The sequence below is a fragment of the Conger conger genome, chromosome 14 (assembly GCF_963514075.1).
Source record: "Conger conger chromosome 14, fConCon1.1, whole genome shotgun sequence".
In the NCBI taxonomy this organism is placed as follows: Eukaryota; Metazoa; Chordata; class Actinopteri; order Anguilliformes; family Congridae; genus Conger; species Conger conger.
Window position 1 is genome coordinate 32272604 of NC_083773.1, and position 13618 is coordinate 32286221.

Consider the following 13618-nt stretch of genomic DNA (forward strand, 5'->3'; position numbering starts at 1 on the left):
CAGTAACCGCATAGGAGTAGGGTTGCGGACACAATTCTCATGTTTTTTTTTTAACCGCGTTGTTCTCTTGAGCCGGGGTCTTTAACCTGAATTTCGTCTGTAAATTTCTGTGTGAATGGATAGTGTGAAAAACACAGCTCTGATCTCTGAGGCAATGCAACGGCAGTATTCTGTAAGAGCGTCTATCTGCTATGGAAATAATGTAATGGTATTTAAATTTTGTCTAAATAGCTGAAACCATTCAGTGTCGCAATAATGGAGGAAATCAAGAATGGAGCAAGTACTTTTTCATGGTTTGTGTACTTTGGTAGCAGAAGTAGTTTTCCATGAAACTGGGCCCAAATTAAGCTCTGTGAATGTTTGTGATTTTTTGTGGCTTTATATTTGGAAAGTCTTTGCGATTTGAGTTTTTTAAATATACATTTTTGAAGCCAAAAAAGATTAGGGTGAGCTGTATGATATCTAGAAAATTCAATCAAATCTCAGCAAAACTACTGTAGATGGATGGCACTCTGGGTAAGTGGCAGTATAATGAACTGCCCCTTTATCATGATATTACCTGCACGGGATGATGGGAACAGATGGAGCAGAAGTCTGAACCATTTGGTAGGTATGCCAAAGGAAAAGCGGTCGTTGCTTATGACAATCCAAGAACGCTGGGGGCTGGGTGCAGGATAGTTTATTATTAGCTTTGTTTTAATTGCGCTCGATTTATCAAGTCTGCAGGAAGTGCCAGTACCTAGTCTGGCACTGTGTACTCTGTTTCAGTGCACTCTGTTTGATGTTCAGTGGCTTAATTGGCCATTCTGGGTGTAGTATTTTCAATCGGTTTCCCAAGAGAGCCCTGCCCATAAAAGTTGCCTTCTAAACTTCTAACTTCTGTGAATATTGCTTGCGTGAACACAGACCTTTTTTTATCTCCACTGGTAACTGATTTATTTGCTTCACTGTAGCTGAAAAACTAGAGATCAGGTGAGAAGTGTTATGTGAATAATAATTATATTGAGAATTTAGGCTACATTTTGCCCCTTGTGGCTCAGGTTGAGGTCCGAGTCAGGTGGGTAATTGGTGCTACTGATTGGCCAGACTGTTCACACCTCACTCACAGGTAAAGGGAAAATGGAAGACCAGCAGGCCCGAGACCTCGAAGTTGCTAAGTCAAATCAAATTGAAATTGGCGTAATATTTTTCGATGACATGGGATTTTAATTCCCATGTTAAATAACTTTGCCCACACTTGTTTCGATCTAACACAGTAAATTAAAAGATGTTTGATTTACGTCTTTCACCCAGCGATTTGGCATTCGGGAACATGATTTGAATTTTGTTAATGCAGTTTTGTGGGGGTATCTGTTCAACTTATAATAACAAAAACCATTGATACGATGTGCTACACAACATTCCAACATTTTTCGGAAGTAATGATACAAATAAATAGATGAGTCACTGCAGATATATCCTTAATTAAATATCCAAGACTGAATTTTCTGAAGATGGTGTTGATTATAACCTGATTTTGGCGAGATTCTAATCCATTTTAAAATATAGGTTTTTTTTTTTTTTTTGCTGATCAGGTGTAAACATGATATACAGGACTGTGCAGAAGTCTTAGGCACCCTAGACTTTATTTTATATTTCTTTTTGTGTTAGTATAAAAGAACACATTTGAGATTTCCAAATATTCTTTTTCCAAAAGTCTGCAGAAGCACTGTGGCAAGTTCTCTAACATGCTTCGAACAACCTCCCTGCCGATTGTCTTATAGAACTACAGGACAGTGTTGGCTATCTCAGAGAAGTGATACAGTTTTAATGCCGAAGGGTGGTCACAAAAAATATTGATTTGATTCAGTTTTGAACTATTCTGCCAAATGATTAAAATGTAATGTAAAATGTATAGTACGTTTATTTAGGACCTTTCAGTGAATTATTTTTGAAAGAATCTTATTTGTACAGAATGTTATACGGGTGCCTAAGACTTTTGCACAGTACTGTACATCTAAAAGATAGATCTACTGAAGACCTATGTAGAGATAAAAGAACCATTTCTGTACAACCTACAGTAATGGATGAACCAAAGTCATGGAGTCCTGCTAATGAGAGCAAACCTTGTTGGCCCACATCTCTCTGATTAAAAACCTGAGTGCAATTTCGGTTCCAGGGGTTCCTTAATGCCAAGTCTGCATAACAAATCTAATTAAAATCTGTGACGATGCTGAATTGACACGGACTTACCCTGCGGTCCATTGCATCAGGTTGATCTGCAACCGATAACTAAACTCAAATCTGGATGGATAGCACTCCAGGGAAAGGATTTATATATGCTTCATAAAGGATTTTGAAATATGGTGTTTTGCTTGTGTCCTATTTGCTTTATTGACCCGGGAAAGAGATTTTCAATCCCAAGGGATTTACTGGTTAAATAAGTTTCATAAAATTGAACTACGGTTTGTGAAACATGACTGGAATTTCTGATAAGTTCATTAAGGAGATGTCTGCACCAGTTTTTGGATTTTCTGGGGACCTAAATGCTTTGTGGACATTGAGTACACTCAGTGAGCACTTTATTAGGTATTTATTAACTTATTTTTTAGACTTCGGCTGCTGTAGCCTATCCACTTTGGTTTGACATGTTTTTGTTCAGAGATGCTCTTCTGCATACCACTGTTGTAAGGTGTGGTTATTTGCGTTACTGTCACCTTCTTGTCAGCTTTGAACAGTCTGGCCATTCTCCTCTGACGTCTCTCATTAACAAGGCGTTTCTGTCTGCACAACTGCTGCTCACTGGACGTTTTTTTCTTATGCATCTGCGCCGGCAACAGCCATGTGACCTCACATCATTATCCTGAACGTGATATCTCAGGAACGCCTTGAGGGCACAACGTCCACCTTGACTCAAGGATGTATTAATTCGATTTTGGTGGTCAAAGGTCAAGATAGCTGTGACCTCACAAAAGACGTTTTTGGCCTTAACTTAAGAATTCATTGGCTAATTATGGCAATTTCACACATGTCTAATTGGATAAAATGATGACATTTTATCTCCAAAAGGTCAAAGCTCAACTGCACTGTGACATCATAATATTTAGCTTAATGTGCAATTCTATTAAAAGATGTAAATAATCAAATATTTTTCTTGGCCTTTTCATTCCACTACTCTGACTTTATTCAGGTTGTAATGAGAAAAATGTTTATTGAACATTTAATGTGGTTTCCATTATAGGTAACACCAATGAAACAGCACATGAATTCTTGAATGAAATGTATAAAACTATATACAAAAAATATACAGTTTAAAAACAGTTTAATAAAACTGCATTAAACTCTACTTGTCGTGGATTCAAAAAGGGTAGAATTCTCTGCAAACTCTAGAGACTGTTTTCTGTGAAAATCCCAGGAAATCAGCTGTTTGACTGTGGAATGATTGTTGGTGCCAGACAAGGTGTTTTATGCATCTCAAAGTCACTTAGACCCCTTTTTTTCCCCCAATCCTGATGTGAACATTGAAGCTCCTTACCGGTATCTACATGATTTTATGCATTGCCCTGCTGCCACACGATTGGTTGATTTTTATAATCGCATGAATAAGTAAGTGTACGGGCGTTCCTAATAAAGTGCCTTACTTAGTTGCAAGTCTTCAACTGGTCCTGCATATCTGTACAAAGTTATTAAGATAATGACATGCTAATTTGCTGAGTCTGCTGATTCAGTAACTTATTTTGAGTCCCTTAAAACAATTTTTTTGATTTTACATTATGTGTCTGTTGGTTGTTTCTATGATTTTAAATGCCTTTTAAGCTACATTTGTGAAGCACTTAGTTTGACCTTTTGTTACAGATTTTTATTTTATTTTAAGAAAAGTGCTATGCAAATGGAATAATTGCTATTGCCACCAGTGAAAAGTGTTAGTGTGGCGCCCTGATAATGTCACACTGTGGCATCTTGCTTGTCAAGCATGCAACTGCTCCACTCCACCCTCCTATACGTTCAGCAGTCGCCAGTATAGGATTCGATTGTTTGTGTCTCTGTGGGCTGCACTCGCTGCCTTAACTAAGCTCATCAGCCAATTCCGGCTAAATCCTTAATGCATAACCAATATTGTTGCCATCGGTATCTGAGTAAATGGATATATGAAGCTTTTATTGATCACCGCCTTGGCAAGTTCACTTATCAAGGGACCTTGCTTGAACGGAGTATCGTTGGAAACTCCGGAGTGGAATAAAATGTTAACCGTACGGGTCACATTTGAAAACATTCAACGTAATTAGGAAGGGTCCTTGGCCTTTATCCAGCCCCTGTCTCCTGCAGCTGATGCTGAGTCCGCCCCCCCGGGGGTGCCTACTGCGCCTGCCTCACCTCCAGCTGCATCGTTCCTGTGCCATTAATGTGCTGCTCTCCTCGTTTTAACACCCCGAGCGCACCTTTTCCTCTAACTCTGCAGAATGGCGGTGACGCAAATCCCAGCAGCTGAACCTGCAGCGTCAGGCTGAGGACTTGTGTTTTCTGTGCTGCAGTAATTCCGTGTCGCTAAGCCCTCTCTCTCTCTCTCCAGTGGAGCCCAGCCAGGAAGACGCTGAAAAGGGACCAGCTGGCTTTGTTTCCCCCTCCTTTTTCCATTTCATTATAACCGGAGGAACGTCTAGCCCTCCGTTCCACACTCTTACCTCATTCTATCGTCAGCTTTCTCTCCCTCTGATTCTACCCCCTCTCTTGCTCTCTCCCACTCTTTCTCGCTCTCTCTCCCCTTCTCTCTCTCTCTCCCCCTCTCTGTATCCCCTATCTAGATTACTATAGGTCTGACGGTGCAGTGTAGGGGTGTGCGTGTGAGTGAGTGAGCGTGTGTGGCGTGTGGGGGGGGGGTGCATTCTGGTTTTTATTGCTCTGTGCCATTCCCCGGCTTTCACTCTCAGGGCTCGTTCATCTTACACACACCACACACACACACACACACCGCAAACACATCGCCGTCCGCTTCTCTTTCACACACACGCGCGCGCACACGCATGTTCATCCACACGCAGGGGATCAGGAACACTGCGAGAGGAAGCCGGGCATCCATCCCCCTCTTCTCCCTCTCTCCTCTCCTCTCCCGGCCTCTCGTCAATCTGCCTTTCCCTCCAACCGTATCTGGCTGGGACGATTCTGCTGCGGGCTTGTAGAGGTGAGTACTGCAGTGGTGTGTGTGTGTGTGTGTTGGGAGCACCGGTAGTGTGTAGCTCTGGCATTTCTCTACCTCTCTGTATAGACTCAGTGGTGTGTTATGGGGGAATATTCCCCCTAGCTCTCCGTATCCGTCTCCCCGTGTCATGTTTAACGCACACCGTCTCAAACAGCGCTCGAGAGGGCAGGGGAGCGGGGAGCCTTCTCGGAGGTGTGTGTGCCAGCGTGGCACGTGAGCCCGGCCGCCGCTCACCTGCCTGGGCTGGCTCTGCTCGGCCCATCTGTTGCAGGCGATGCCGGCGTCGGGCTGCTCTTCCTCCCGCGCTCTTCCTCCCGCTCCTGCGGTCCTGAAGGGGTCCGTCGCGACCGCCCTGGCCCGGGCCGGGGCTTTGAGACTGGGCCGGGGGCCAAGGCTACTCAGGGGCGGTCGGCGGGGGGTGGAGGCGCACCGGCGGTTTGGTGCAGTAAGCTGTTGAACGCAGCCGCTGCGGAACGGTACGGCGTGCGGACGCCTGCTTGTGTTCGTGCACCGTGGGAATTTTGAACCAGGGGCCCCTTGGCTCGTCAGCTGAATGATAATGCAATGTTATTTGGTCACCGGATATGCTGTTCAGTGACATTTAGTCTTTTCGTCCTGTAGCGTTTCTCATCTTTAAGGAAATAATTAGCGGTAATTAATAGGTTGTTTCTTCATTTGGCAGCATGCCCTGACCCCTTGTTTTGAGTCAGACTAGCTAGACGCATCTCCTATGCTGGTCACGCTGTGCACTGCCCAGCAGGAGAAGTGTATCCACGAAATTGAGACTGCAGGATTTTGCTGTGCTGTGCTTCACTGCATTTCCCTTTGCATGGTCATTGTGGGTCTGCACAGAGCGCCCCCTGCAGACCATGTTTTCAATGTCATAAGTGACAAAATGAGAGTGAGGGGGGAGAAACCATGTGGAGGAAGTGTGCAAATCTTCCCCAGAATCTTTGAAAAAATGGAGCAGGAGGAGTTAGAGCCTGGGGTTTCTGTGGTTCTGTCGGGCCACTAAGCCTGGAGTTTCTGTGGTTCTGTAGAGCCAGTTAGCCTGGGGCTTGTTTGTGGTTCTGTAGAACCAGTAAGCCTGGGGCTCATCTGTGGTTCTGTCGGGCCACTAAGCCTGGAGTTTCTGTGGTTCTGTTGGCCCAGTAAGTCTTGGGCTTGTCTGTGGTTCTGTAGGGCCAGTAAGCCTGGAGCTCAGTCCAGAGCTGCAGTGATTGAGGACGTTTCAAATGTTTCTGCAGCAGCATAAGTTGACTCCGCATTATCTGCAGCCAGTTCTCCTCAGCTTTGCAGCATGAAGTGATGTCAGCATTTGCTTGGCTCGTGATAACAGGAGCCCTGTTTGGGGCCAGCTTTGGCTCATCAACATCCTAGAAGAAACTTTACCCAGGCAGCCGCAGCAGTGTACAGACGGGACGGTCCGCATCACGATGGTCACATGTACATTTTCTGTTTTTCTCTACATGTACTACATGTGATATAATGTGATCCAACTGTACGTCAGATTTAGTTGTCGCTTGCTGTTACTGTGGATAGGGGGTTGATATTGTATAGCAATTTATGTTTCACCATTATTCTTTGGCTGTGGAAGACTGTTAGTCCTTGAAGAAGTACATTGGGAATAAGTGCACTCACCGCATGAAATTCAGCACTTTTCTATCTTTGGGCATTGTCACACCATCGTGTTTGGGTGGCATCTTGTTTTGAGCTTGGACGCCTACAGTCTGCACTTTTGCACTTAACACATACTCTGGCCTATTTATAAATATGATGTAGGCTTAGTTTTGTTAGTGCTTTCTGATGGCTCTGATTGTTTTAGTTTTTTCATTGCAGCAGAGCTAAATGAGCAGGCCGCACGCAAGCCTTGATCCGCTAACAGGATTTTACTTACTTTTATAGACTGTCAAATCCCCTGCCTCTTTGAATATGATGACTGGTTTAACCACAGTAATGCAGTCATGGCCTTTCTCTGGGTGTTATGGTGGGCCAAGAGCTTAATTCTTCAATCCTGTTGAAATAAAAACATGTTTGCAGCTTTTATTTTGATGTGTGGAGCAGAGGGGTTCTGCTGAGGGCACATACTCAGTGCAGAATATCAGTGAACAAGAATCAAAACACAGAAGGCCAATCAACTGCTGGGGGCGGCCTGTAGCGTAGTGGTTAAGGTAAATGACTGGGACACACAAGGTTGGTGGTTCTAATCCCGGTGTAGCTAATAAGATCCGCACAGCAAGGAGCAAGGTCCTTAACCCTGCATTGCTCCAGGGGAGGATTGTCTCCTGCTTAGTCTAATCAACTGTACGTTGCTCTGGATAAGAGCGTCTGCCAAATGCCAATAATGTAATGTAATGCTGAAACCAAGGAAACCGACTTCATGTTGTTAACGACAGTCCCACTAAACTACAGCTGAACCAATAATGGTGTTGTCCCAAAAGGAAATCCAAAAAGAATGGTTGGCTAAAGGGGTCAACGGAGCAGTGGGACAATATGACGTGGTGGCTCTTGGAAGATTTGTAAGGTTTCTGCTCTTGGAAGATGGGTAGGGCTTCTGCTCTTGGAAGATGGGTAGGGTTTCTGTTTCTGGGTAGGTAATCGAGTAAGGCAACACGATGTGGTGGTCAGCTGTGTCTACAAACACTACATAGAGGTGCTGGAGGATTTGAGTGGAGGAGAGAGAAGCTGCATATTCAGAGAGGTGCTTGCTGACTGAGTGATCACCCCGGAAGCTAGACTCGTCAGGGAGACAGGACGTCTGGAAGGCTGTGTGTCCTCATCAGGGTGGATAGCCCCGGCTTGGTTGAAGGCTGTGGATACACATCATGTGGACGGGGATGGCTGCGCCAGGCAGGAGAGGAATGGCAGGATGTTTGAAGAGACGGAATGAAGGAATGGAGTGTGGAGATGGGATCCTGGGAGCAGGTAGTTTGATGAAAAGACAGAAAACCTAAAAATAAAAAAGGCAAAACATAAATTAGAATAACCTGTTCACCATCTTTAAATATGAGCAGTGGCATTAGGGAGAATGTTCATTTCTGGTCTGAAGGAAGATCCCATCCCCCACAATCGCATACAGTGCATAACTGGTGTAATAGTGGGTCCTGCCCATGGAGGGAGCTAGAGAGTCTCACCCAATTTAGCCCAAAAACCTGCGTCCACTGGTTGACAGACCAGATGTGAAAGAAACCATCAGTGTTTGTCAGTTGAAGACTCCTAGATGATGAGGATTCCGGTGCCTTATTTACAGGCCTGTTTCCATATGCAACATGCTTCCTGAACACGGGATGATTGGCATTCACAGAGATGATTCATGTAGGAAGAGGCCCCGGGCTTTTCTGCTGAAACGCCCAGGCTGACTGTCGTTCCCAACAGATGGGGCAGGCTTCCAAGAAAAAAGTATGCTGTGTTTTAAAATTAGTATATTATTCTGTAAAAACGAAATGCTGATAAGTTGCAGAAGGGAATGTGACAACTTCTGTTCCTAGCTGTTAAAACCCCGATATTGCGGTGTGAAATGTGAATTGGCAGCAGACCACTTTTGAGCTGTGGAGACGCACGAGTGATGTGCCTTATTTTTGATGGAGTGAAATGGAGAGAGGGGGAGGTAGAGCAAAAAATCTGTACCTCACCTCTGCAGCAGGTCTTTGACCAATCATGATGCAGCAGCATGGCTGAGCTCACCAATCAGATGTACTCAGTCTGTTGCTGTGTATGTGTATGTGTATGTGTATGTGTGTGTGTGTGTGTGTGTGTGTGTGTGTGTGGGGGGGGGGTGTTACCCTAATTTCTGCAGAGCCACACACACATTGACAGAGCCACACACACAGCCTCACACACATTGACAGAGCCACACACACATTATATGCTGACAGCAGACCAATACAGGCACTGACACACAGACTGAACACTGACAGCACAATGATATACACTGACAGCAAGCTGATGCATGCACTGACGCACAGACTGAACACTGACAGCACAATGATATACACTGACAGCAGGCTAATGCATGCACCGACACACATTTACACAGAAAGGGCACGCTGATGCACATATTTTATACAGAATGGCCACAGAAACACTTGTACACATGCTTTCTCAGCACTGGTTCTTAGACGGTGTTAATATTTTCTCTAACGATGCACAGATCATGGGCATGGTGCACGAGATGTGTTAAACTGCAGTAATGACATACTGAGCAGGGCTGCAGGAATGCTGTCGGTTTTCCACGGGCGAGCAGCCTGCCTGACGTGTGGGTGTATGAAATGAGACCGGTGGCCTGCACCTTTTATTGTCTGTTTCTCTGATGGGTTTATTAATGAGTGACCCTGTGTGATGAGGCCCTCTGTCCCTCTACCCCACGATTCACTAGCTCTGCGGACGGCTGTAGCGGCACCTGTGATTCTGGTGAAGCTGGTTCCTCTCTATCCTGTCTGACCGATCCCTGTGTATGCTATGTTCTGGTATTCTCATACCGTGTGTGTGTTTGTGTGTGTGTGTGTGTGTGTGTGTGCATGTCTGTCCATGTGTGTGTGTGTACGTGTTGATGTGTGTGTGCTTGAATGCATGTGTTTGTGTGTGTGCGTGTATGTGTGTTTCTGTGGGAGTGTGTGTATGCGTGTGTGTGTATTTCTGTAAGTGTGTGCGTGTGTGTGTTTCTGTGAGAGTGTGTTTCTGTGTGAGTGTGTGTGCGTGTGTGTGTTTCTGTGAGAGTGTGTATGCGTGTGTGTGTTTCTGTGAGAGTGTGTGTGTGTGTGTTTCTGTGTGAGTGTGAGTGAGTGTGTGTGCGTGTGTGTGTTTCTGTGAGAGTGTGTGTATGCGTGTGTGTGTGTGTGTGTGTGTTTCTGTGAGAGTGTGTGTGTTTCTGCGAGAGTCTGTGTGCGTGTGTGTTTCTGTGTGAGTTGAGTGTGTGTGTGTTTCTGTGTGAGTGTGAGTGTGTGTGTGGTCCCTGCGGTTGCTGTGGAGAGCAGGCTCAGAGTGGGGAAAGGCTTGTCGCTCCTGCGCCAGTGTGCTTTCATTAGGCATTCCAGACCATTCTCTCTCACCATCGCCCCCCTCGCACAACTGCAGAGGTCTGGAGGAGGGGGATCCGCCACGCTTTCTCTCTGGCTGCTACGGCAACTCCTACGGAAACGCACCCCTAAAACACGAAGGCGCGGAGAAAGAAAGGACTGCATTATTGAGGAGGCAGTGCTGTGTCAGACTGCGACTGCGTTAGTGCGGAGCCAGCAGAGGCTCCTGCCGCAGCCTCCCCGGGCTCTCCTGCCTCCCGGCGCATTCTCCCGCAGTCGCCCAGTCCCTGTGGGCCGCAGCGCGTCGTCACGGTTACTGCTGCATTGGCTCTGTGAAGGGGGCTCTGGCAGGGGGTTTTGGAGGCGAAGGCGGGGGTTCGCCGCGCGGCAGGGCATGCCGTCCATGGTAATGACCGCCGACGCACTGCCGGCCCCGGGGTCACGTGACCGGCCATGAGGGGCTTCCTGTATGGACGTGGAAATGAATCTCCCACATGCTACTACCTGCTCACTGCTACCTGCCTACCTCTCGTGTGTGCATGTGTATACATCTCCGCACACTAATGATGATGAATCCTAACGCACATACATATACATTGGGCTCCGTGATTATTGGCACACTTGAGAATAAATGTGGTTAACTAAATACATTTATTTTTCATTATCTTTTTTTTTTTTTTGAATTACTTATTTTTTCTCTTAAACTGTAGGTATCAAAATGATTGGCACTCCTAACAATTATTTGTTAATAAAACCATACAAACTTAAATTGGTAATACAATTTTACTTAAATTAATCTCAGGCTAAAGGAGCTCATTGTGTATTCCATTGTGCCATTCCATCACTTCCTGTCTCACTAGGTTATAAAAATGCATGCAAATACATAACATGCATGCAAAATCCCTTTATCATCCATTAGCATGGGAAAAGCCAAAGAATTCAATTCAAAAGAGGCTGATTGGTAATTGTCCAGTAACGGGTACAAAAACAGTTAAACATACCCCTTAGCACTGTAAGGACAATAATAAAACATTTAAAATGTATGGAATCGTTGTAAACTTGCCAGACGGATGGTGAGGGCGGCAATAAAGAACCCATGGCTCCAGAATTGCAGTACCCACCATTATCTACACCAGAATTGCAGTGACCAAATCTCTGGTAACCAGTCTTCAAAAACGACCATGCCACCTCCATATCAACAAACTCTTTGGAAGGGTTGCATGAGAAGAGTGCAAGCTTGCAAAGTTCTACATAGAGGAATGGTCAAAAAATCCTCCAAACGTGTTCCTTAACCTTATCACAAATTTTAGGAAAAGACTGGGCTCTCATCTGTGCAATGGGTTGTTGCATGAAGTATTAAACCAGGGATGGCAATAATTCTGAAACCTGTTTTTTGCATTTTAAAAATGTAAGTCTTTGGTTGAATCAATTGAATCATTAATGAAGCATAAAACCTTTCATTTCAGTAAAGTAATTTTCGTTTACAGCATGTTTGGTGCCTATAATTCTGGAGCCCACTGCATGTATGCGTGTGATATGTGCATTAATGCGTGTCATTAGGGTTAGGATTATGTGTTCCTGTGGGTGTCTTTGTCAGACCGTGATGAGTGCAGGATCACTGCTGCAGATGACAGGCAGTGGGAGGGATGCCAGTGGGAGATGGTTTAGCGGCGGGGGGGGGGGGGGGGGGGGGGGTAGTGAGGCTGTAAGCTGAAGGGACTCCTCTCGGGCCTCTTTCTTCTGTCGTCCCTCACATCTCTCATCGCCCTCTGTCGGAGGTGACTTTCCTCTCTTATCTCCGTCCCTGAAAGCTATAATGTTTCATGATCCGTGGGCACAATCGATGGCGTCACCTCCCCGTGTCCTTATCGTGTTCCTGTGCAGAGCGCGATTGCGGGGCCCCCTTGCCGCAGTCAGCGGTGTGGCTGTGGCCCACGGGGCGCGAAACCCAAAACGTCCGCAGAGAGGGCGCGGCTCCCGGTGCGGTGACCTCAGCTCTGCAGCCCTGAGGGGCGGGGTCCCCTCATCCCGGGGAACAGGTTTTTAGTACCGTAATCTTCACCGGTTTCTCAAAGCACGCAGTGACTTTTAGTGTTGTCATGTGTGCAGCGTTCTCGGACACTGTCGGTGTTTAGCCAGGGTTTAGCATGCAGCCTCTCCGGCACCTGGCACATGCTGACCAGAGACTCATGATGTTTCTGTGCCAGAGTGCAGTGCTAAGCCATGAAATTGGAATTCAGATTTAATACTGTTAGCGGGTTAAACTGAGAGACTGACATTGAGCCTGGCAGTTACAGTGCAGTCCGTAAGTATTTGGACAGTGGTACAATTTCAGTTCTTTTGGCTCTGTACTTTAGATTGATTGGCATTGGATTGATAAGAAAGTTCTCGGTATCTAGTTTTGATTCTAGAATTCTGATTGCCTTTGGAGTCGGTTATTGGCATTTGTCAACATTTCATCAACCAATGAAAGTCACAACTTTCCACAACCGGTATGAAAAATAAAAAAAACAGTCGAAACATAGGCCAAGCAATGGGCTTCCAAAACCGGTTGGAACATCATTAGGAAGAACGAGAACATTGGTGTATGTTTGGGATCATTGCCTTGTGGGATGAAGCACCGTCCAATGAGTTTGGAAGCATTTGAGTAAACTTGAGCAGAAACTATGCTTCTGTGCATGTTTATTCTGTGTTAGTTTATTAATGAAGGCAAGTGAGCCAGCACCTGAGGCTGCCCTACTGTACATGCCCAAACTATAACACCCCCACCATCATGTTTCACAGATGAAGGGAGGTGCTTTGGCTCTTAGGCAGTTCCTTTTAGGCTTTCACATATAATAGTCCTCTTAAAGACTGAACCAGAGTCGTTACATTCTATTGGTCACATTGGTCACATTCAAATGATCAAACATGAAGCAGGCCTGTTTTTTCTTGTCCGGACCAAATTTTACATGGCATAATGACACCAGTTCATGCAGTTGGAGTTGTTTGCATCCTGCAATGTAGTCTCTGGATCTGTTTGTGAAGTTTTTTGCAGAAAGTAGTCACTAATTCATCCACGTCTGCTTTCTGATCTGTCGTACATTACATTACATTATCTACATTCATTTGGCAGATTCTCTTATCCAGAGGAATGTACGACTGCAAATTATAACCAGGGTCAAGTGTGCTGTAAAAGTGACGAGAATTCTTCAGTTATGTAGAGGTCTGTAGAGGCCTTCTTTGGACAATTCTTGGACCGCCTTTTTTAAATTTATTTTATTTATTTTATTTCTTAGCCTCATAATTACTTCCTTGACTGTCACTGGCACAGCTGTTGTCCTCATTTGACAAATGCCAATAACCGACTACGAAAGGCACTCAAAAGTCTAGAATCAAGACTTATATCTGCACTAAGGAAGTGATTGACACCTGACTAATCAGAAAC

At 45.3% G+C, this 13618-nt stretch overlaps 1 protein-coding gene across 3 annotated transcripts in view; it reads left to right on the forward strand.

Moving 5' to 3' along the window:
• Nucleotides 1-13618, forward strand: part of kcnab2a (potassium voltage-gated channel subfamily A regulatory beta subunit 2a) — a 72026-nt gene that overhangs the window by 4600 nt on the left and 53808 nt on the right. Inside the window, exon 1 of one of the 3 annotated variants that reach the window (XM_061219255.1) lies at nt 4861-5158. The exons of the other annotated variants lie outside the window; for them this stretch is intronic. The gene's annotated coding sequence lies outside the window, so the exon portion shown is untranslated. Of the gene's footprint in view, nt 1-4860; nt 5159-13618 lie in introns of those variants that run through there. 3 annotated transcript variants of the gene reach the window in all.